Raw genomic sequence first — 24,298 nt, forward strand, 5'->3', positions numbered from 1 at the left:
GATCATAACTTGAGTTTCGTAACTCTGTTTTAGTTGATTTTTTTTTGCAAATCGAAGCTCTTGACCTAAACCTTCTGATAAAGCCAAATTTTTATAATTTTGGTACTGTTAGAAATTGTTTTATGTTGCAAGAGTTATTTGCTTGGTTTTGGTGTTTTCCGAATCGTCTTCTTCGTTCTTTCTGATCTGCTGAGTGATTGCTTATGTGTGGTTCTATTGCTTGCTTACGATAGATTGACCGGAGTGTGACGGGTAGAACTATAAAGAGTTTTGAGTGTGAATCATCTTCATCAACATTGCAGGGAAGTTCACACTTTGATCATATCCCTTTCATACCCAGTTTTTATGCATTAGTTTCACCCTCAAACATTGCATGAGTAGGATTGATAACATGTGGGTATTGGGAAGTAGTTCATGAGGTAGGAACATATTGCCCTGCATTCACACCTTGGGAGTTACTATTATGTTATGCTTATATTGCCATGCTATGCTCGTAGACGTGGATTGGGTTTGAGAGTATTTCATGACAGATGTGAGATATTTAATTAATGTTTTACTTAAGGTGGCAACTTTAGCACACATCTGGGTGGATTAAGCCACCTGGGTATTCCAGCGATTGCCTGTCTAGGCCCCTGGCTATTCCAGGATTGCCTGTTTTTTTATGGACCGCCACCCAGGCTCAGAGGGATCATGAGATTATTCATAGTAGAAACTTCTGTGTGCAGCCACAAGCTACTATGGGCTCTAGCATAGTTGATTAAGTTGTGCGAACTCTTACAGTGGTAGACTAGCAGATGTAGGGGAAAGTAGGTGTAACGGTCTACCCGATCGTAAGGTGCTAGCGCTTCTGAAATACTATGTCTCGGTCATCCGTTTCTCAAACACCATGTAGTGCAAGAAAACAAACGGAGGCGATCGAGTCTTGTGGGGAAAAGTGCACAAACATCTGCAGAGTGTATAAACTAATCATGATTAGCCGTGTCCCCGGTTATGGATGTTTTGAGTATCTAGTACTTGGATTATCATGTGAATCTCATCATGTTACTTTAAATTAATTTTGTTGGGTTTAATGATGTTACTTAATTGGGATTGAGAATGTTGTCAACCATTCTCAATGTGTTAACAACCACCATGATAGTTAAATAAAATTTATTCCTTTGTAGCAGGGAAAAATTGGCTTTTCGCAAAAACCTTATAACCATAGAGCTTTTCCACCATCCAAATATGCATGTAGTGATAGCCATTATTCAGCATTCTCTATGGTGTGAATTTGCCAGTACATTCAATGTACTGACCCTCTGTGGCTGCAACGTCTCATGTTGTAGGATTTCTTATGATGAGTAAGTGATACGTTAGGGTTATGATTTGTACACTCAACTTTGCCGTTGGTGTTGATCGGAATCCACAACCTTGTTACTTACGCTATTTGGATTGATGTAATAGTATTTGCGTTACTTTTACATGTGATTTACCTCTGTTATAAATCCTCGAGTACTCTGTGTGTCAACATACCGATCCAGGGATGACACTTAAGCACAGAGACTTGATCCATTCGGGTCGGGTCGCTACAAGATGGTATCAGAGCACATGTTGACTGTAGGACGTGACCCTAGAAACTGGCAAGCCAATAGCAAATATTTTTCTCTACAACTTTCCCTTTCAAAAAGATCTTTTACCTCTCTTCTCTTCTGACCTTATTCAAAAATTCCCTTTTAGTGAGACCATATCCCCTTTCCCTTTGGATCACTCGAAGATTCGACGGATGAGACCACTCCAAGAAGTACAAGATATCGGAAAACCGAGACCATTCGGAATGAAGAGGATTTTACCATACATTATGATGATGGAAACTACAAACTGTTGAAGACTCTGAAGATTAGGAGAATTGGAGGCTCCGAAGAATTTCCAGATTTGTGTGACCTAGGAAGGCTACCCTTATGGAACTTGGCAGACTATGGAACTTGTCAATACCCAAGATCAAGGTGTATCGGAGAAAGACCGGAGCATGGAGAGTTAAAAACTTAAAGTTGTGTCAAGGAAAACCCTGAGGCAGGAGATATCAACTATGGAAGATAGCTCCTAGCAATATCAAGGGCAGAAACACGGTTATCCGTGATGTCATCGCCCACTGATGCTATTGTCACCGTGCTGAGTTAAGGATGCATTTCTTTAAAATGGATTTGATGGAAGAAGACCAATGGAGCACCTATCAGTAAGATGAAGTTTTAACCTTAGCCGGTGTATCACCAGGATCTGGAGTAGTACATCAAGAAGTTTAAGGTGGAGCTCCATGAAGCCGTATTAGACAAGGAAGCATTTTGTGAAGAAATCAGGAACCAAAAGCTGAAAATAGCCAAGCTGGAGGAGCTACAACCTCGAGATACTGGAGATTTGTCAGGAACTGAAGGACAGTATGACCATGGCTCATGCCAAGGATGTTGAAACCCAGAAGTTTGGAATGCAACTCCAGAATATTCAAGGATGTCACCAGAGACTTTGCTACAGCAGAGATGAGCTGGCAAAAGAACTTGAGAAAGACAAGCATGATCGAAAGAAGCCATCGAAGATAGGAACAAGACTTGAAGACTTTGGCGACGTTGACCTTTAGAAGACCAAACCCCTGTTATATACCTACGTTAGATGCGACGATTGTTAGCTGTCATTTGTTTGATGTTTTCGACAACCACAATGAAATCCGTCTTTTCAAAACTGTTGTTGCATTGTGTGTATCCCTCTCTACCTATCTTATCTCACCCCAAACCCATGGACCCAATAGAGGATGAATGGAGATGAGCTTGTACTTTCTGGACCGATGAGTCAGTTGGAGACAGACCGGTGGATTCAGAACATGGAGAATCACATGAAGAATAACCCTATAGTCGGAAATGATATGACCCAGCATGCTCTTTAGTGCTTTGAAAGAGGTGCTGCTACTTGGTGGAGGATATACCAAACCATCAATGGATGGCAAGGAGTAACCACTTGGAAATAATTTAAGTTGACTTTGCCAAAGTCTTGGCTTGTGTCCTAGAAGTTGAAGCCCTATGAAAATGATATGAAGAAGCATTGTGCATGCAAGCTTTGTGGAGAAATAGGACACAACCATAAAGAACACAAGGATGAATGCTCTAATTGTGAAGGAAGTCACCCAGTTGAAGAATGCCCAACTAGGCAGATTACTTGTTTCTTGTGTGAAGGGACTACCCACTATCCTGCTCAGTGTCACATTTACCCCATGGTACAACGAACCATCCAACAGAAGAATGAAGTAATGAAAGGAGCCTTCATGGAAACTTTAGAAGAAACTGTGATGAAGGAAGAGGTGGAGGACACATCTAAAGAAGACCCGAGTAAACCCTGCACTAAGTCTTGCTATTCATATGGAGAAGAAGGACACATCTCCCAAAATTGTTTAAATGGGGATCTAGTAGAATTCCCGACAGAGGAAGTAGAATATGACCCATAGAAAATAGAAGCCCTGATTGGAATGGAAATGTCCAGGAAGAGAAACCGATTGGAGCCCAGGAGGGACCTGAGTCATATCACCTGTTACAGGTGCAAGGAGTCCGGACACTACCTCAACAGTTGCCCAAAAAGGAAACCTCGATACTTGTCAGAAGTAATATGTTCTAGTTGTAATGGAGCAGGGCACTTTGCTAGAGAATGCCCCAAGGAGAAGGAAACTTGTGCTAGATAGTTGAGTTTGCAACAAAGGAAATGGAGTAGTAGAAGTGAGAACATTTTCTTTTATTGAGGTGTTGAGTTGAGACATGTAATGGAAAGGCGAGAGATTGTAATCACTTGAGAAAGAATAAAGCTAGCATCGTTGGTACTGATATGGATTTTATGAATTGTTACTCTATGAAGAAGAATGTTGGCCATTTTGAGGATGTGAGAAATATGGTCTATGGAAGATCGATGCATTTTAAGGGTGGTAGTACCCTGTAAGAACCCTTGACCCCTGGAAAAGATAATGATACTCCACTGAGTGGATTTCGGATAAAATGGATACGAGTTTTGTCTCGATATATGTGATGCCCCAAGAGTATGTGGGATGAAGTTGGAGACCATCAGTTGTTTGGACCAAATGTGATCAAGGAGTCATAAGAGAATGTTAAGTTTATTCGAGATAGACTGAAGGTAGCTCCGTCCAGGCAGAAGAGTTATGTAGACTCAAAAACTCAAGGAGGTAGTCTCTGAAATTGGAGATAGAACACGTCTTCGTGTGCCCCCTCTGCGAGGAGTTAAACGAATTGGAGTTAAGGGAAAGTTAGCCCCGAGATTTGTAGGACCATACCGAGTTTTGGAGCGTATGGGATAAGTGGCCAACAAGTTGGAGTCACCCGAAGGACTGTCAGGAGGTCATGATGTGTTTCACGTTTCCCAGTTGAAGAAGTGTCATGCAGAGATGGCCAATATTCCCCTGTAAGGACGCTTGACCCTGGAAAGGATAATGATGTCCCACGATGTAGAATATGGACTTCATAAGTATAAGTTTTTATCTTGGTATGAGGGATATCCCACGAGGATGAAGAGATGAATTACTATTGGATATAAAGGAGGTATGATGTTGGTATTATGGATCAATGGAAACACCATGATGAATCTGAGTAATCATGTCCTAGTTTGGTGCCAATAGAAGGAAGGGAAACAGTACAATAGGAAGGATTTAAGAATGCCTGGAAGTTGGAAGTTGGAATAATGATCAGTTGCCCGATGATAAATTCAGGGACTACAAGTGATGACGTGGGCTATCACCCACAGGCCCAGGACCTGCCAAGAAGCAAGCACATTCTTGCTGAAGGAAAAAAACCTGGAAGAAGTTTTGATTTTATCGATAGACGATCTTATAGGAGTAACGAAAAACCTGAGAGTTGTGAAGGAACGATAGATGTTTGTTTGGCTTGCAGAATCAATGGATTTATCCGAACCTTGGATCGTCGACTAGAAAAATTCTGCAATGCTTGTGAGGATGACCGAGTGTTAGAATGCGAGACTCGCTAAACTGTATACAAGGTAATGATTTGGGTGCAGGATGGATTGATCACCATACCGACTTACTCTTATTGTTCGCCTTGCTATATGAGATGGTAAATCTGAGTGACTTACCTATAGTAGAGCGCTGACGATCAAAACCTTGCTTAAAACTTAGAATGGTATAAGTATTTTCCCTTGTACAAGGCAGCTTTTGCCAACCGTAGGTTATACGGTGAGGATCAACCCAGACCCATTTCCTGCCGGAGAAACCATAAATTGTTGACCACCATGAGATATCGATAGTTGTTTAGTATTGGCACCAGACCCGTCAGCTAAGAGGACCCAGTCTCGGGATAACCTTACCAAGATGAAAGGACAGAAGTATGGAGGAAAACGTTATGCCACTACCGGAAGAGCCAGAGAAGGAATTATACTGAATATCTGAGAAACCGGCCCCGTCAAGAATAAGGATTGAGTATATGAGTATTGATGGGACCGTGACAATGTTTCTAAGGGTGGTAGCACCCAGACCCCCTCTTGCGACAATTGATGGATTTTGAGGAGACCCTCAAACCCAAACCTTTTTCTTGCTAGCCTCTCTGAATCTCGAGGACGAGATTCATTTTAAGGGTGGTAGGTTTGTAACATCCCAAAATTCTAAATTTTGGAATGTTATAATAAATAGATAGATTTGATGGATTGTTTGATTGATTGTCTGAAAGTGAGTGAATTCGAAACTTTTTGAAAGTTAAATGAGAGGGAATAAAAGGACTTTCCCAAACATTCATATTTGCTTTCTGATCTCCATGGATTCAAATTCTTTCAAATACAAAACCCTTAAGCGAAGATGATATGACTTCTTCCATTTAAAATAAATGAAAAGGGTTTTGAAAAGATTTGAATTTCATTTGGAAATATTTTTACTTCAGAAACTTCAAGCAACTCAATGATTTTCATGAGAGAGCCGCGACCCCTCTACGGAGAAGATCCACCTTGGATTCAAGACCCCTCACGGGAAGATCCCCTTGTGGATTCAAGACCTCCTCATGGAGAAGAACCGGTTACCTCTTGTATCGTTCGTTGTTGACTTTGGATCTTGTATCTCCCTTTGTGTTCATGGATCTAGCGCATGTGTGATCATTCTTGTTAGTTTGAGTGTTCTCTCATGTTTCCCAACGTGATTCCCCTCATTTTCCCCCTCATGTTCTTCGTGTTCATCGTGGGATTCGCTCCTTTCGTGAAAGATCGGGCCACTAGGGTTCTACCCTACATCATGGCCTAACCCGAGAGTTGGCGCGGGTGGAGCTAGGTTGGCATCCGGCGGCCGGAAGGTCCGGGCTGGTCGGAGGTTCTGGGTGCCCGAAGGTCCGGGATGGGTTCCGAGCTAACCAGAGAGTTGGCACGCCTGATCTGGTCGAAAACGTCGGAGGCCGAAAGCTCCGGGTCGGCCGAAGGGTCCGGGGGCCGAAAGTTCCGGCCTCTGGCCGGAGGTTCCGGGCGGTCCAGAGTGTTAACGCCTATCTCTTCTTCTACAACCCTCGGCTCCGTGTCTTGATCGTTGTACCTGATCACACATAGCATCTCGGACTTAGGCAGTAGCCATGTCTCACTTGAAGAGGAGGGAAACTCAAGTAGGAGTGATGTCACCTCGGATTGAATAGCACGCGCCCTAGCTCTTGTCATGGGCCCACATGGAGCTTGGATAGTTGATGTGGTGTCCATGGGGATGATCGTGGGATGCTCCGCATCATCTCCCCTCCCTTGGGGAAGATCCGTCCTTGGATTGAATTCTTCATCACCATGGAAGGGAGAGAGATCTTTGATGTTGAAGATGTCACTCAAGTTGTACTTGTTGCATGGGAGGTCGATCTTGTAAGCGTTGTCGTTGTAGCGTGCGACCACCTTGAAGGGTCCATCCGCTCGTGGTCGAAGCTTGGACTTGCGTTCTTGTGGAAAGCGGTCCTCTCGAAGGTGAAGCCACACGAGATCACCAATGTTGAAGGCCATAGGTTGCTTGTTGACGTTGAGCTTGGTCGCAAGGCGTTGTACTTGGCGCTCGATGGTGTTTCTTGTATCTTCATGCACCTTATTGAGATGTGTCGCTCGCTCACTTGCGTCCAAATTGATGCGCTCTTGGAGTGGTAGGGGAAGAATGTCCAATGGTGACAATGGATTTAAAACGTAGACGACCTCGAAAGGGGACTTGCCGGTTGTTGAGTGTCTTTCCCGATTGTAGGCGAACTCGGCGATAGGTAGACACTCCTCCCACTCCTTGATGTTCTTCTTGATGAGTACTCGAAGTAGAGCGGAGAGTGTGCGGTTGATCACCTCCGTTTGGCCGTCGGTTTGAGGATGGTAAACCATGGAGAAGAGTAGCTTGATTCCGAGCTTGCCGCATAGGGTCTTCCAAATGTAGCTAAGGAACTTGACGTCGCAGTCCGAGACGATAGTCTTTGGCACACCATGTAGATGCAATATTTCCCTACAAAATAGATTAGCAACATGTGAAGCATCGTCTATCTTGTTGCAAGGAATGAAATGTGCCATTTTAGAGAAACGGTCCACGACGACAAATATGGAATCTTTCCCATTTTGAGTCCTAGGCAAACCAAGTACAACGTCCATGCTAATGTCTTCCCATGGTTGGTATGGAATTGGTAGAGGCATATAGAGGCCATGAGATTGAGCTTTGGACTTTGCTTTGCGACATGTAGAGCATCGGTTGGTGAAACAATTGACGTCCCGAAACATCTTGGGCCAAAAGTAGTTCTTCGAGAGCGTGGTGAACGTCTTGTCGCGTCCGAATGTCCCATTAAGCCTCCTCCATGAGATTCCTGCAAAAGCAACAAACGAAGAGAAGACACAGGGATGCAAAGTTTGTTAGCTCACATAAGATATCCATTTTTGATGCAATAGCATTCCCAAGAGGTGTGCGGCAAACACTTGGCATAAGGAGTAGCAAAAGTTGCATCATGCTCATACAAGTCTTTGATATGCTCGAAGCCAATGTGTAACGCCCCAGATATAACTTTCCCAATTTGTACTCCAACTCTTGCCATTTCCGGCGTTAAGTTATATTTATTTCTCGGGTTCGGGTTTGTCTCCGTGTGTTGTTTTCGTTTTCATGCATCTCATATCATGTCATCATGTGCATTGCATTTGCCTACGTGTTCGTCTCATGCATCCGAGCATTTTCCCCGTTGTCCGTTTTGCATTTCGGCGATTTGTTCTCCTCCGGTGGCCATTTCTAACTTTATTTCGTGTGTGGAGATTAAACATTTCCGGATTGGACCGAGACTGGTCATGCGGCCTTGGTTTATTACCGGTAGACCGCCTGTCAAGTTTCGTACCATTTGGACTTCGTTTGATACTTCAACGGTTAACCGAGGGACCGAAAAGGCCTCGTGTGTGTTTCAGCCCAACACCCCTCCAATTTGGCCCAAAAACCCACCAAACTCTACTCCATGTCCTAGAGCGTTTGATCACGATCGCGTGGGCGAAAACCGCACCTCATTTGGACTCTCCTAGCTCCCTCTATGCCTATTTAAAGGCCCCTCCGTTTTCGGATCGTCTTCCACCTCCGAAACCCTAAAAATCCCCGCGCCGAGCCGGACATGTCCGTCCCGGCCCGAAAAACCGCCGCCGCCGCCCGTAGCCACTGAGGGCTCGCCACGTGGCAGCCGCGCCTCCACCGCCGCCGCGGCCCGCCAGGCCCGGGGACGGCCCCCGCGAGCCCGCGCCCCCGCGCCTCCTCCTTTCCCCGAGCGTCGCCGCCTTCCGCGCCTCCGGCGACCGGCGCCGCCGCGGGACGCCATCGCCACCGCCGCACCGCCGTGCGCGCCCTTGCCGGCCGGCGCCCGTAGCGCCGCCGGAACACCACCGCCTCCGCCCGCGGGCCTCCGCGCCACCGCGCCGGGCGCCACCGCCCCGGCCACCACCGGATCCGCCCGGGCCGGCCTCCTCCCGCGTCTCCGGTGGCCAAGTTCCGGCCAGCTACAGTGATCCCCGGCGTTCCTCGATCCGCGTGCCGATCTGGATCTGGATCTGGATCGGGTTGACCTCTCCTCGAAACCCTAATCTTCATATTTTTATGCATTCTTCGACTGCTTGTATCTCCGCAACCGTAGCTCCGTTTTGGGCATATAATATATCAGAATCTTCGTCTCGACATGTACATCATTTCATTCCATTGCATCATTTGCATTTGAGTTCATCTTGGTGCCCGAAATGCTGTTAGAAGGAGGCCTCGTGAGTTAAATTGCAGATCCGTTAGTTCATCATGCACTTTTGTCATTTTTGCCATGATTATTGTGTGCATGCTATGCCTGTGAGTCCTTCATATGTTTTGTTAAGCATTTTGTCTGCTTTCCAGAGGTGCAACCCATGCATTTTTAGGATGTGTGTGGTGACTTGTGCAAGCTTGCAAAGTGAGGCACCCGAGAAATATGTTTTCAGGGACTTAGTGATTTTCACTAAGTCTGGGATATTTTAATTCATGATGCTATATGTCCAGCTTGTTTCGTAGTGATCTGTGCCTCTTTTGAGGATGATCAGTAAGGGAGTTTTGATGTTTATGTTATGATCTATCCATACATGTCTTTGTTTGCATATATGGAGTGCTCTAGGTTGACTCAATCGAGCTCAACTTTTGCTTCGTTGTTAATCTGGGCAGATCGTCAACTTGTTTGCGATTTTGCCGATGGTACCGTTAGTGTTCCATGCATGCTATGCCTTTGTTCTTGCCATATGTAGCTAGCATATTGTGTCTTCTTTCTGGATATATACTTGCCTTGCCATGACTTGCAACGTAGTGAGTGCATCGAGCTCGTTTACATGCCTTCGTGAGTTATAATTTCTGCATGTCTCAGTTTTCACAAAGTCTGAAAACTGATTGTGTTCGAGCTATGTTCGTGAGCTCGGTAGAGTATTTTGTGAACCCTTTTGACCCCAGGTCACTTTGGGTGTTTTGTTAAGCTTGTTGAGTAGCTCCATGCCATGTTCTTACTTGTCATGTTCAGGTCATTTATCATGTTGTTTTGCTGCTCCAAAGAGAGCATCGTGATCTGAAATTTCAAGTCTGGAATCTGTTTTGCATATTCATTTTTGCCATGCTTGTTTGAACCTCTTAATGGATGAATTTGCCTATGGCTCAGTGCTAGTGTTTTGTTAACCATCTTGTGTAAATCACTGCCATGTATTTGTTTTTCATGTTTGGTGGCTGTAGCATGTCTATTTCGTTGCATTTAAATGCCTACTTGCTGTAAATCGCAGACCGGTGTCCTATCTTAAAACGCTTGCCATTTCCAAACCGTAACTCCGATTCCAATGATCTTTATATCATTTTCAAGCGATTTCATCCCCTCTATCCAGTGGCACCCTTGGAATTCCAAGTTGAGGCCAGGTTCATGCATTTCCTGTCATATCTTGAATTTTGCATCCCGTATCGCATCCCGCATAGCATGTCATCATTTCATCATATTGCTTGGTCTTACACGTGGTTGATTGTATCCTTGTTGCTTGTTTGTCTTGTTGGGTAGAGCCGGGAGACGAGTTCGCTACCGAGGAGCCCGTTGAGTTTGCTTGTGAGGATCCAGTCAACTCTGACAACTGTGCAGGCAAGATGATCATACCCTCGAAATCACTACTATCTTTGCTATGCTATTTTGCTCGCTCTTGCTATGCCAATGCTACGATGCCTACCATTTGCTTGTCAGCCTCCCAATTGCCATGCTGAACCTCTAACCCACCTTGTCCTAGCAAACCGTTGATTGGCTATGTTACCGCTTTGCTCAGCCCCTCTTATAGCGTTGCTAGTTGCAGGTGAAGATTGGAGCCGTTCCTTGTTGGAACATCTTTTATTTACTTGTTGGGATATCATTATATTGCTATGTTATCTTAATGCATCTATATACTTGGTAAAGGGTGGAAGGCTCGACCTCTCACCTAGTGTTTTGTTCCACTCTTGCCGCCCTAGTTTCCGTCATATCGGTGTTATGTTCCCGGATTTTGCGTTCCTTACGCGGTTGGGTTATAATGGGAACCCCTTGATATTTCGCCTTGATTAAAGCTTTTCCAGCAATGCCCAACCTTGGTTTTACCATTTTCCACCTAGCCTTTTCTTTCCCTTGGGTTCTGCAGACTCAAGGGTCATCTTATTTTAACCCCCCCGGGCCAGTGCTCCTCTGAGTGTTGGTCCACCTGTCAGCTACCGGTGGCCACCAGGGGCAACTCTGGGCTGGCCTACCCGTACCTAGGACAATCTGAGTGTGCCCTGAGAAAGAGATATGTGCAGCTCCTATCGGGATTTGTCGGCACATTCGGGCGGTGTTGCTGGTCTTGTTTTAACCTGTCGAAGTGTCTTGAGTTACCGAGATACCGAGTCTGATCGGAACGTCTTGGGAGGAGGTCTTTTCCTTCGTTGACCGTGAGAGCTTGTCATGGGCTAAGTTGGGACTCCCCTGCAGGGATTGAACTTTCGAAAACCATGCCCGCGGTTATGGGCAGATGGGAATTTGTAATGTCCGGTTGTAGATAACTTAAACCTTAATTAATTAATACGAATCAACTGCGTGTGTTGCCGTGATGGCCTCTTCTCGGCGGAGTCCGGGAAGTGGACACGGTGTTGGAGTTATGCTTGCGCAGTTTGTTCCTCTAGATTCTCGCTCGCGCCTTGCCTCCTCTTCTCGCTCTCTTTTGCGTATAAGTTAGCCACCACATATGCTAGTCGCTTGCTGCAGCTCCACATACTTCCCTTATCCTTCCTATAAGCTTAAATAGTTTTGATCGCGAGGGTGCGAGATTGCTGAGTCCCTGTGGCTCACAGATACTATAATTCCAGATGCAGGTCCAGGTGATTTCGCTTCAGGTGACGAGTACGAGCTCAAGTGGGAGTTCAACGAGGACTCTCAGCGTTATTATGTTTCCTTTCCCGATGATCAGTAGTGGTGCCTAGTTGGGGTTATCGATTCAGGGCCTTGTCGCATGTTGGGGGTCTTCTCTATTTTGGCACCGTAGTCGGGCCATGAGTGATTTGTATGATGGATGTTATTTATGTACTTTGATGTGACGTGGCGAGTGTAAGCCAACTATGTACCTCCCCTTTATATTATTTATGTACATGGAATGTGTGATGATTTCCTGACTTGCGACATTGCTTTCAATGTGGTTATGCCTCTAATTGTGCCTCGACACGTGGGAGATATAGCCGCATCGAGGGCGTTACACAATGACATCTAACTCAAGTTGTGTAACAAGCATGCATATGCGGGAAAGATCATCCGCTATGATGTTTTCTTTACCCTTGATGTACTTGATGACATAAGGAAAAGAATCAATAAATTCACTCCACTTAGCATGACGCTTGTTCAACTTGGTTTGGCCCTTAAGATACTTGAGAGTCTCATGATCGGTATGAATGATAAACTCATGGGGACGAAGGTAATGTTCCCATTCATGCAAAACGCGAACTAAAGCATATAGCCCTTTGTCATAGATTGGGTAATTGAGTTGCGCTCCGGAAAGTTTCTCACTGAAGTAAGCTATGGGGCGCTTCTCTTGCGTTAACACACCTCCTATGCCATTACCACTGGCATTGCAATGATCTCAAAAGTCTTGTCGGAGTTGGGTAAAGCAAGCATGGGAGCATGAGTAAGCAAATTCTTAAGCTCATTGAATGCGGTATCTTGGGATGGTCCCCAAACAAAAGGCGCATTCTTCTTGCTCAAAACATGTAAAGGCGAAGCAATGGTGCTAAAATCCTTCACAAAGCAACGATAGAAACCCGCAAGGCCAAGAAAACTACGCACTTGATGCAAGTTGGTTGGTTGTGGCCAAGTGTTAATAGCATTGATCTTGGACTCATCTACATGAACACCCTTGGAAGAAACAACAAAACCCAAGAAAACGAGCTTATCAACACCAAATAGGCATTTCTCCATATTAGGATAGAGGCGCTCTTTTATAAGAGTTTGAAAACGGTGCGGACATGGGTGACATGCTCTTTGATAGATTTGCTAAACACAAGAATGTCATCGAAGTAAACCACAACAAATATACCAATGTAAGGGCGAAAGACATTATTCATAAGGTGCATAAAAGTGCCCGGTTCTTCCGAGAGACCCATAGGCACTTCTAACCAGTCATACAAACCATACTTGGTTTTGAAGGAGGTTTTCCATTCATCACCTTCCTGTATGCGGATTTGATAGTAACCACTCTTAAGATCAATTTTTGAAAAGATAGTGGCGCCACTAAGTTCATCTAGCATATCATCTCGCCGTAGAATGGGATACCTATAGTGAATGGTGAAAGCATTGATAGGTCTACAATCGGAGCACATGCGAAAGCTACCATCACGTTTTGGCACAAGAATGAAAGGTACGGCACAAGGGCTCAAACTTTCACGCACATGTCCATGGTCTCTGAGATGCTTTACTTGCCTTTGTATTTCTTTGGTTTCTTCGGGGTTGACGCGGTAGGGAGCTTTGTTCGGAAGCGGTGCTCCGGGGATGAGGTCGATGCGGTGCTCAATGCCTCGGAGTGGAGGTAGTCCCGGAGGTAGCTCATCGGGGAAAACGTCGTGAAATTCCTGCAAAAGAGAAGACAACACTAGAGGAAGAGTGTGAGAATTGTTAGTTTGTGGTGCATTGTCCTTGCACACAAGGACGTAGTGTAGGACACTAGATGGGTTCTTACACACTCCTCTTATCTCACTTTTGGTGGCAAATAGGACTAAGTTCTTCTTTTCGCTCATCATGGAGGTGTTCGATTTGGGCTTGTGGCGCTCACTCTCTTTTTGGTGTCTCGCTCTCTCACTATTCTCTCCACGATGGGTGGCTTGCTTGTCGGCGATCACTTGACTTGGGGACATGGGACGAAGTACATACTCCTTGCCCTTCATCTTGAAGATGTAGTGGTTCGTTCGGCTGTTGTGGACGACTCCTCTATCGAATTGCCATGGCCGTCCAAGGAAATGATGGCAAACGGACATTGGAACGACGTCGCACTCCAAGGTGTCTTCGTAGGCGCCGATTTTGAAGGAGACTTGTACTCGGTGCTCGACTTGGATGGTGCCGGATTCGCTAAGCCATTGCACTTTGTATGGATGGGGATGCTTCGTCTTGGGCAATTGAAGCTTGGAGCAAAGCTCTTCGCTTGCGAGATTATGACAACTTCCTCCATCGATGAAGACCTTGACAGATCGTCCATTGATGCCGGCCTTGGTGTGGAATATGTGGCATCTTTAGTCTTCTTCTTGGTGATGTTGGAGGGTCAAGACTTTGGAGACAACAAGTGCAGGACTTGAGTCTTCATTGCAAAAGACTTGTTCTTCTTCATTGTTCACTTGGCGGTGCATGGCGACTTGCTCAAGGGCTTCCATTTCACCTTCACTCATGGAGTCATAAGTGCCATCGTCATTGAAGACCATGGTTCGCTTGTTGGTGCACTCATAGGCCTTGTGGCCTCGGCCTCTGCAAGTGAAACACTTGAAGGAACTCGTCTTGACGGACTCATCAGTTGTGGTTGATGATGATGAAGCTCTCGGCTTGAAGTTGCTCATAGTAGGATGGCTTGTAGTTGACGTAGCTTTCTTGGAAGTCGAGTTGTCAATGTTGGTAGAAGAAGGCTTTGTAGTCGGTGTTGGAGTCGTTGAAGCTTGGTTGTTGGAGAAGCAGTAGGACTTGGATGAGAACTTGGCATACTTGAAATCATCTTGCACTTGGCGTTACGCTTTGGTGGCTTGGTGCACTAGCTCGATGAGATTTGAGTATGGTTGGAAGTCGGCGATCTTCTTGATGGGATGATTGAGTCCATTCAAGAAGCGTGCCATTGTTTGCTCATCATCTTCCGTGACATTGGCTCTTATCATTGCAATATCCATATCCTTGTAGTATTCTTCAACGCTCTTGGTTCCTTGTTTGAGTTGTTGGGGTTTCTTGAAGAGGTCGCGGATGTAGTAGGTAGGTACGAAGCGTGCTCTCATGACATCCTTCACTTGCGCCCAAGTAGTGATGGGTGGTTCACCTCTTGCCTCTCGGTGCTCTATGATTTGTTCCCACCAAATGAGCACATAGTCTTGGAACTCAAGGGATGCCATTGCGATGTTCTTCTCTTCTTCATAATTGTGCAAACGGAAGATCTTGTCAACTTTCAATGCCCGTGAAAGGTACTCTTCAGGATTGTTGCTTCCGTTGAACTTGGGGCATGGTGAACTTGAGCTTGCTGTAGCGTTGCTCTTCATTATGTTGGGGTCGGGGATGATGACTCCCATGTTGTTGATGATTGTTCAACTCGTGGTGCTCTTGGCGTGGAGGGTTGTCAACCTCGTGTTGCTCTTGTCGTGGGGGATCTCCATTGTCTTCATGATCTTGAGGAACGGGTTGTTCTTGGCGTGCTTGTGGAGGAGCTTCTCAAGCTCGAGGAGGAACTTGACGGTGCACGCGAGCTTGATAAATCCTCTTGCGTACTTCTTTGCGAAGTGCTTCGGCATGTTCACGAGCTTGTCGGCCTCGGTCGGCTACGGCTCGACATGTATCGCATAGATCTCGTTGTGCCTCAAGAGCTTGAGCGTCACGGAGTTGTTGTTCTTGACGTTGTGCCTCAGCATCTTGTGCATTTTGGTGTAGACGCGCGCGTTCTTCCTCTTCATGTTGGCGTTGTCGTTGCCGTTCTTGTGCTCGCACAAAGGCTTCTTGGGTTTGACATCGTCGGTGCTCTTGTGAGTCGGTGTCGCGTAGAGGATTGAGGCTTGCTTGATGCTCGTTGCGCTCGGCATGGCGAAGAGTGTTCGATGACGGTGTACTTGAGCCGAAGAGGGTAAAGTCGGAGTGTCGACTTGAACGGCTCCTTCTTGAAGTGGAAGAAGAGCGGTTGAGCAAAAAAGCGCAAATGTCGTCCATCCTTGCGTCATTATCTTGCTTGTGATCGTCGAGCTTGTGGTCGAAGTAGACCCTTGTACGTTGGTCGGAGAGTCGCAAGTCGGTGGCGAGGTTGTCAATGCGGTCACTCATGGCTTGTTGTTCTTGATGCAAAGCACGTTGTGCACCAAAGAGGTGACTCTTGGTGACGAAGGAGTTCATGTCATCGTCTTGCTCCATGACGATGGGTTGGTAGAAGTACTTGGCCTATCCATCATTCCAAGACAAATGTGAGTGGTAGAAAGATAAGAACGAATACCAAATGTACCTTGACCGAAGTTGAAAGTGGATCAATGATCACTCCAATGTAGGACAAGGGAATAGCACAATTGGTACGAATTCTTGTCGGTTTCTCACACCTACACAAGTAAAAGCTTATGGTGGAGCTTGGTTGGGATGGTGGCACAAAATTTGATGCAATTTGTAAGTGAGCTTCAATAATGTTGGAAAAGATTCGCAAGATGCAATGTAACAAGTAGACCAAGCATATAAGGTACACGGAAACACACACGCAAAAAGATAAGTGGGGTTGGGCAACCAAGGATGAGCCAAAATGTGGAGCCACAAAAATGCTCTTGTTGCACAACACTAGAGAGACGCTAGCACGATTGCCCAATAGGCGGATACAAGAACTTGTGCACAACCTACTTAGCAAAAATGCAATGACTTCTATCCCAAGTATGTTCTATGCAACGTGTTCCGATGATATGATCCAAGATGATCTAGTATGACAATCTTAATGTTGTATGATGCTATGGTTCTTGCTTAAAAGCTCCTTGCTTATCTTTCCTTTTTTTCTTAAAAGCTTGTTGCTCTTTGATGTTTGAGCTCTTTTCTCATGCGATTGTGTATGCGGTAACAACTTTGTGACACAAGGTATGATACGAATATATGCAACAATGATGTATGTATGATGTCAGAAGTATGATCACTAATGTGCACAAGTCTCGTTGCCGGCAATACTCAATGGCTAGTCTCGATGGGTAAGCAACGCAAAGGAGTAAGGCTATGATGGCTATCAATGTAATGGCAAGATTGATATGTCCAATACCAAGATGAGGTTACCGTTCTTGCTTATGGTCGAAGGTTTCAAAAGGATGAGATTGTAGTCATTGTCGTAGTGCACGGTCTTCAGTACGTTGTCGAAGATGCCGCTGCACCGTGGACGGAGTTGTCGAAGTAGCGGAAATCGTCGAAGATGTGCGAACTTTCTGTCTAAGCCGGAAGGTCCGGGCAAGATGGAAGGTCCAGGGTCTGGAGGCCTGAAGGTCCGGGCGTGGCCGGAAGGTCTGGTGGTCGCGAAACTGGCAAAACAGAGAATTGGGGATCGTGGACTTGGGCGGAAAAACTTAAGGAAAAACCCAAATTCGCAGGGGAAAAGCAAGGAAATTGGTGGAAAAGAAGGATGGGGAGGCTAGATCTACGAGCCACACACAAAATTCATGGATCAAATCCAACAAAACTTCATCACACCAACAAATCACAAAAAAAATTGGGGCTATTTTTGGTGGGGATTTTCGGATTAGGATGAAAAACAACAAAAATAGGCTAGAAACACAACGGGGAGGCTCTGAAATCGTGATCAACGTGGCTCTAGATACCAAGATGATGTAGGGTAGAACCCTAATCGCCGATCTTTCACGAAAGGAGCGGAATCCCGCGATGAACACGAAGAACACAAAGGGGGAAAACGAGGGAAACACAAGGGAAATAGGAGAGGAACACTCAAACCAACAAGATAGTCACACACGTGCTAGATCCCCGAATACATAAAGTAAGATACACGATCCACAATCAACTAGGGATGATACACGGTAACCGGTCTTCTCCGTCAGGAGGTCTTGATGTTCTTCCCTAAAGAGGGGTCTTGAATCCGCTTGGGGAATCTTCTCTGAGGAGGTGCGATCTCCGAGGAGAAGGTAACCAAGTGGATGAGAAAAGCTCTCACACAAACATGAGCTATCTCTTTGCTAACCCTAACACGTAGGTAGGAGAAGAGTATTTATAGTCTAGGTGACGAAAGGGTACACGGGCCTCGGCCTAAGTCGCTGCACGCAGGCAGGGCCAGAAGTTCCGGGCGAGACCGGAAGTTCTATGCACCGGAGGTTCCGGGGAGGGTCCGGCCTAACCCGAGAGTTGGCGCGGGTGGAGCTGGGTTGGCATCCGGGGGCCGGAAGGTCTGGGCTGGCCGGAGGTTCCGGGTGCCAGAAGGTCCGGGACGGGTTCCGGGCTAACCAAAGAGTTGGCACGCCTGGGCTGGTCGAAAACGTCAGATGCTGGAAGCTCCAGGTCGGCCGGAAGGTCCGGGGGCCGGAAGTTCCAGGCTCTGGCTGGAGGTTCCAGGCGGTCCAGAGTGTTGACGCCTGTCTCTTCTTCTACAGCCCTCGGCTCCGTGTCTTGAGTGTTGTACCTGATCACACATAGCATCTCGGACTTAGGCAGTAGCCATGTCTCACTTGAAGAGGAGGGAAACTCAAGTAGGAGTGATGTCACCTCGGATTGAATAGCACGCGCCCTAGCTCTTGCCATGGGCCCACTTGGAGCTTGGATAGTTGAAGTGGTGTCCATGGGGATGATCGTGGGATGCTCCGCATCAACTAGGTTGTCGGATCCCACACATACCAAGCATTTCAAATCATACACACAATATGCTCGATATGTGCAAATACAACATGGCATCACAACAAAACTCTACAACACAAAGTATTTATTCATTAGGCTCCGAAGAGCCAGATATTACAAACATGGGTCACAAGAAAACCCAGCATTCAAGTCATACAAGCAATAAGAACATGCAGAAGCTTAACTTGTCTAAGTACAGACAACTACAAATGAAAAAAGGCTGAGAAGCCTGACTATCTACAAGACCCTGCCGAGGGCACAAGATCGTAGCTGAGGTAACAAGCTAAACGTCGAAGTTTACGTGGAACTACTAGCGGGACTGAAGTCTCTCTACAAAAACATAAATTAAGCAAACGTGAGAACAAATGTACCCAGCAAGACTTACATCCGATCTAGCTACATATGCATCAGTATCAACAAAGGGGGTGGTGGAGTTTAACTGCAGCAAGCCAGCTTTGACTCGGTGGCTATCCTGAACTACGACTTCAAGTAACTCTTTTGAGGTGGCGCACACGAGTCCACATATTCACCATATCAATACACCACTATGGATCGGCTCCCGTCTCCCTACGAGAAGGCCATCCATAATACTCAAGCTTATCTTGCGCATTTTAGAGTATCCACTTTCACTTGTCTATGAACTGTATAGGCAACCCAGAAGTCCTTTACTGCGGACGTGGCTATTCGAATAGATCATTTATAACCCCGCAGTGGTGTACTTCTTCACACATGTTTCCACAACTTAGCATTTGCACACGACATGTGCTCGGCAGACTTCAAGCGAAAGCCGACGTGGGTGTAGACCATGACCTAACTAACCACACAAGTCCCTAGTCTAGGTTTATCGCCTATTCAGGTTCCATCCAAAGGGAGTCCGGCCGAGGTTTCCACTTACGGCCCCGAACGATGTGTGCAAGGTTTCCAGGCACCAAACGGGCAACTTGGTACAACGGGCCACGTGCCTACCGCATCACAGCCCACCCCTCGGATCAGCGCTGTGCATGGCCTCCAGCATACTACAAACACCAGAAACCACATGCAACTCCTGGACAGAGGACAGGGCGGTTAATAAGTTGAGCGGGGTCATATTTCAGGGCCCAACGTATGGTAGTAGCTATTCATGGATCACAAACACAGAACTCAGTTCCTGAGAACGGCTTCAATGTGACAATCCACCATGTACTCCTACATGGCCTCTCACCGCTCTTGACCAAATCGTGTTCACACACTTAGCTCTCAAACAGTAGGACATGTGATGTGGAGCATCCTATGGACATCACCATGTCAAGATTCCATTTGGCAAGTGACACGTGCCACATCTACTTTATACATAGAAAGGTGAATCATTTCCTTTACACGTGTCCACTTGTACCTTTCGAGGATGGTATACTACTTGACTCCTCTCTCGTGTGCATACATAGGTGTGAGCGGAGCTACACATTCATCGAGGAGGAGTCCAAGAAGAAGAGAGCATCTACACCATCGAAGAGGGAAGCCTGGAAGAGGAGAATGAAGTGCCAAGAAGAAGGCAGCAGCTCCCAGGCGACCCCGCGCTCATGGGCCCCTGTGACCCCGTGCCCACGGGCCTCCCAGGCTGGTGGTCCTAAAGACCCCATGCGCACGGGCGTGTACCGTGCGCATGGGCTCATGCATCGGGTCTCTGGATACCCCGTGCGCACGAGCTCCACTTACCCCGTGCGTGGCTATTGGGCTTGGTCCTGGTATCCCGATCTCGTCCCTACTTACCCCTTCATCCCTTGGACCTATATATACCCGCCTTCCTCCTCCATTTAGACTTAGCTAAGGATAGACACAAATCATAGGGCTTAGCTCATGTACCTCCCCTTGTTGGGTTCCTCTTGGGAGAGAAGACTCCATTGGAGTACAAGACCACCATTGGGCAAGATCACTAGGGATTCAAGACCCCCTTGAGGGAAGGATCTATCTAGATCATCAAGCCCTCGTCTCCTTCATAGGATTTGGGATGAACTCTACCATGTATCTTATTTCCCTTTGATTGTTCATGTACCTTGTGGATCTTGTGTATTTGTTGGTCTAGTGGATGTGTGATTGGACTTGTTCTTGAGTGTTCCTCTTGTTTTCTCCCTTGTGGTAATCTTGTTCTTGGGGATTCCCCCTCCAATTCGTGAAAGACCTCCACTTAGGTTTCCACCCTACAACATCTTGGTAGCAGAGCCATGGTTTCTCATGAAATTGGAGCCCCTTCTTAGTTTTCTAGCCTAATTTTGCTTGTTCTTGCCCAATTTCGAAAATCCCCACAAAAAGAGCCTAATCTTGGTAACGATTCTAATGTTTATGAGAATATGATGCTGCCTAAATTGGATACATTTGTTTTGCTTACAAATGAAGGGCCTAGCTTGGACAAGAAAGATGAACCTAGGAGCAAGTTCGAGCATGGAGATGATGGCAGGCACAACGGGATCAAGAACGGAGTTACAAGTGATGATTTCAGGACATTGAAGCCACCATAAGGAGTGTATGAAGCCTTGGACGAAATTTACAAGATGCCACTTCATAAATTTCGTCCAGAGTCTATTTTAGGTGTTGTGTCACCTTATTATTGGGCCAGGCCCATGTAGCGACCAAACCTCAAACGGTCCAATCTCTGTGCTCAGGTGTCATCCCTGGATCAGTAATGCTGACACCACATAGTACTTGAAGGATTTATAACAGAGTAGCAATCACACTTATTACATCGAGTGTCTCAAAAGAGAACTTATTACAATAAATACGGCTTAAGGCCATCTAATAACGATAATAGCGGAAGGCTTGGAAGATAAGTGAGTCCATCAACTCCAACAACATCACTGATGTAACGCCCTCGATGCGGCTATAGCTCCCACGTGTCGAGGCACGACTTAGAGACATAACCGCATTGAAAGCAATGTCGCAAGTTAGGAAATCATCACAAACATCCCATGTAATACATAATAAAGGGGAGATACATAGTTGGCTTACACTCGCCACGTCACATCAAAGTACATAAATAACATCCATTCAACAAAACACTCATGGCCCGACTACGGCGCCAAAATAGAAAAGACCCCCAACATGCGACAAGGCCCTGAATCAAAAACCCCAACTAGGCACCACTACTGATCGTCGGGAAAGGAAACATAATAACGCTGAGATTCCTCGTCGAACTCCCACTTGAGCTCGTACTCGTCACCTTGAGCGGAATCACCTGGACCTGCATCTGGAATTATAGTATCTGTGAGCCACAGGGACTCAGCAATCTCGCACCCTCGCGATCAAAACTATTTAAGCTTATAGGAAGGGTAAGGCAAGTATGTGGAGCTGCAGCAAGCGACTAGCATATGTGGTGGCTAACTTATACGCAAAAGAGAGCGAGAAGAGGAGGCAAGGCGTGAGCGAGAATCTAGAGGAACAACCTGCGCAAGCATTACCCCAACACCGTGTCCACTTCCCGGACTCCGCCGAGAAGAGGCCATCACGGCAACACACTCGGTTGATTCATTTTAATTAATTAAGGTTCAAGTTATCTACAACCGGACATTAACAAATTCCCATCTGCCCATAACCGCGGGCACGGCTTTCGAAAGTTCAATCCCTGCAGGGGAGTCCCAACTTAGCCCATGACAAGCTCTCACGGTCAACGAAGGAAAAGACCTCCTCCCAAGACGTTCCGATCAGACTCGGTATCTCGGTAACTCAAGACACTTCGACAGGTTAAAACAAGACCAGCAACACCGCCCGAATGTGCCGACAAATCCCGATAGGAGCTGCACATATCTCTTTCTCAGGGCACACTCAGATTGTCTTAGGTACGGGTAGGCCAGCCCAGAGTTGCCCCTGGTGGCCACCGGTAGCTGACAGGTGGACCAACACTCAGAGGAGCACTGGCCCGGGGGGGGGTTAAAATAAGATGACCCTTGAGTCTGCAGAACCCAAGGGAAAGAAAAGGGGTAGGCGGCAAATGGTAAAACCAAGGTTGGGCATTGCTGGAAAAGCTTTAATCAAGGCGAAATATCAAGGGGTTCCCATTATAACCCAACCACGTAAGGAACGCAAAATCCAGGAACATAACACCGATATGACGGAAACTAGGGCGGCAAGAGTGGAACAAAACACTAGGCGAGAGGCCGAGCCTTCCACCCTTTACCAAGTATATAGATGCATTAAGATAACATAGCAATATAGTGATATCCCAACAAGCAAATAAAAGATGTTCCAATAGGAACGGCTCCAATCTTCACCTGCAACTAGCAACGCTATAAGAGGGGGCTGAGCAAAGCGGTAACATAGCCAATCAACGGTTTGCTAGGACAATGGTAGGTTAGAGGTTCAATCATGCAATTGGGAGGCTGACAAGCAAGTGGTAGGCATCGTAGCAGTGGCAAAGCAAAAGAGCGAGCAAACTAGCATAGCAAAGATAGTAGTGATTTCGAGGGTATGATCATCTTGCCTGTACAGTTGTCAAAGCTGACTGGATCCTCACAAGCAAACTCAACGGGCTCCTCGGTAGCGAACTTGTCTCCCGGCTCTACCCAACAAGACACACAAGCAACAAGGATACAATCAACCACGTGCAAGACCAAGCAATATGATGAAATGATGATATGCTATGCGGGATGCGATGCGGGATGCAAAATGCAAGATATGACAGGAAATGCATGAACCTGGCCTCAACATGGAATTCCAAGGGTGCCACTAGATAGAGGGGACGAAATCGCTTGAAAACGATATAAAGATCATTGGAATCGGAGTTACGGATTAGAAATGGCAAGCGTTTTAAGATAGGACACCGGTCTGCGATTTACAGCAAGTAGGCATCTAAATGCAACGAAATGAACATGCTACAGCCACCAAACATGAAAAAAAAATACAAGTAAGTGAAGTACACAAGATGCTTAGCAAAACACTAGCACTGAGCCATAGGCAAATTCATCCATTAAGGGGGTCAAACAAGCATGGCAAGAATGAATATGCAAAACAGATTTCAGACTTAGTGAAATTAACACTATCCTGAAATTTCAGATCACGAAGCCCTCTTCGGAGCAGCAAAACAACATGATAGATAACCTGAACATGACAAGTAAGAACATGGCATGGAGCTAATCAACAAGCTTAACAAAACACCCAAAGTGACCTGGGGCCAAAAGGATTCACAAAATACTCTACCGAGCTCACGAACATAGCTCGAACAAAATCAGTTTTCAGACTTAGTGAAAACTGAGACATGCTGAAATTATAACTCACGAAGGCATGTAAACGAGCTCGATGCACTCACTACGATACAAGTCATGGCAAGGCAAGCATATATCCCGAAAGAAGACACAATATGCTAGCTACACATGGCAGGAACAAAGACATAGCCTGCATGGAACACTAACGGTAGCATCGGCAAAATCGCAAACAAGTTGACGATCTGCCCAGATTAACAACGAAGCAAAAGTTGAGTTCGATTGAGTCAACCTAGAGCACTCCACATATGCAAACAAAGACATGGATGGATAGAGCATAACGTAGATATCAAAACTCCCTTACTGATCTTCCTCAAAAGAGGCACGGATCACTAGGAAACAAGCTAGACATATGGCATCATGAACTAAAATATCCCAGACTTAGTGAAAATCACTAAGTCCCTGAAATCAGCAATCTCAGGTACCTCTCTTCGCAAGCTTGCACAAGACAACACACACATCCTAAAAATGCGTGGGTGGCACCTCTGGAAAGAAGACAAAATGCTTAACAATTCATCCCAAAGGGGCACAGGCATATCATGCACGGATTAAACATGG

Source organism: Triticum urartu, chromosome 2A, assembly GCF_056163025.1.
Source record: "Triticum urartu cultivar PI428250 chromosome 2A, HENAU_Tu73, whole genome shotgun sequence".
Classification (NCBI taxonomy): Eukaryota; Viridiplantae; Streptophyta; class Magnoliopsida; order Poales; family Poaceae; genus Triticum; species Triticum urartu.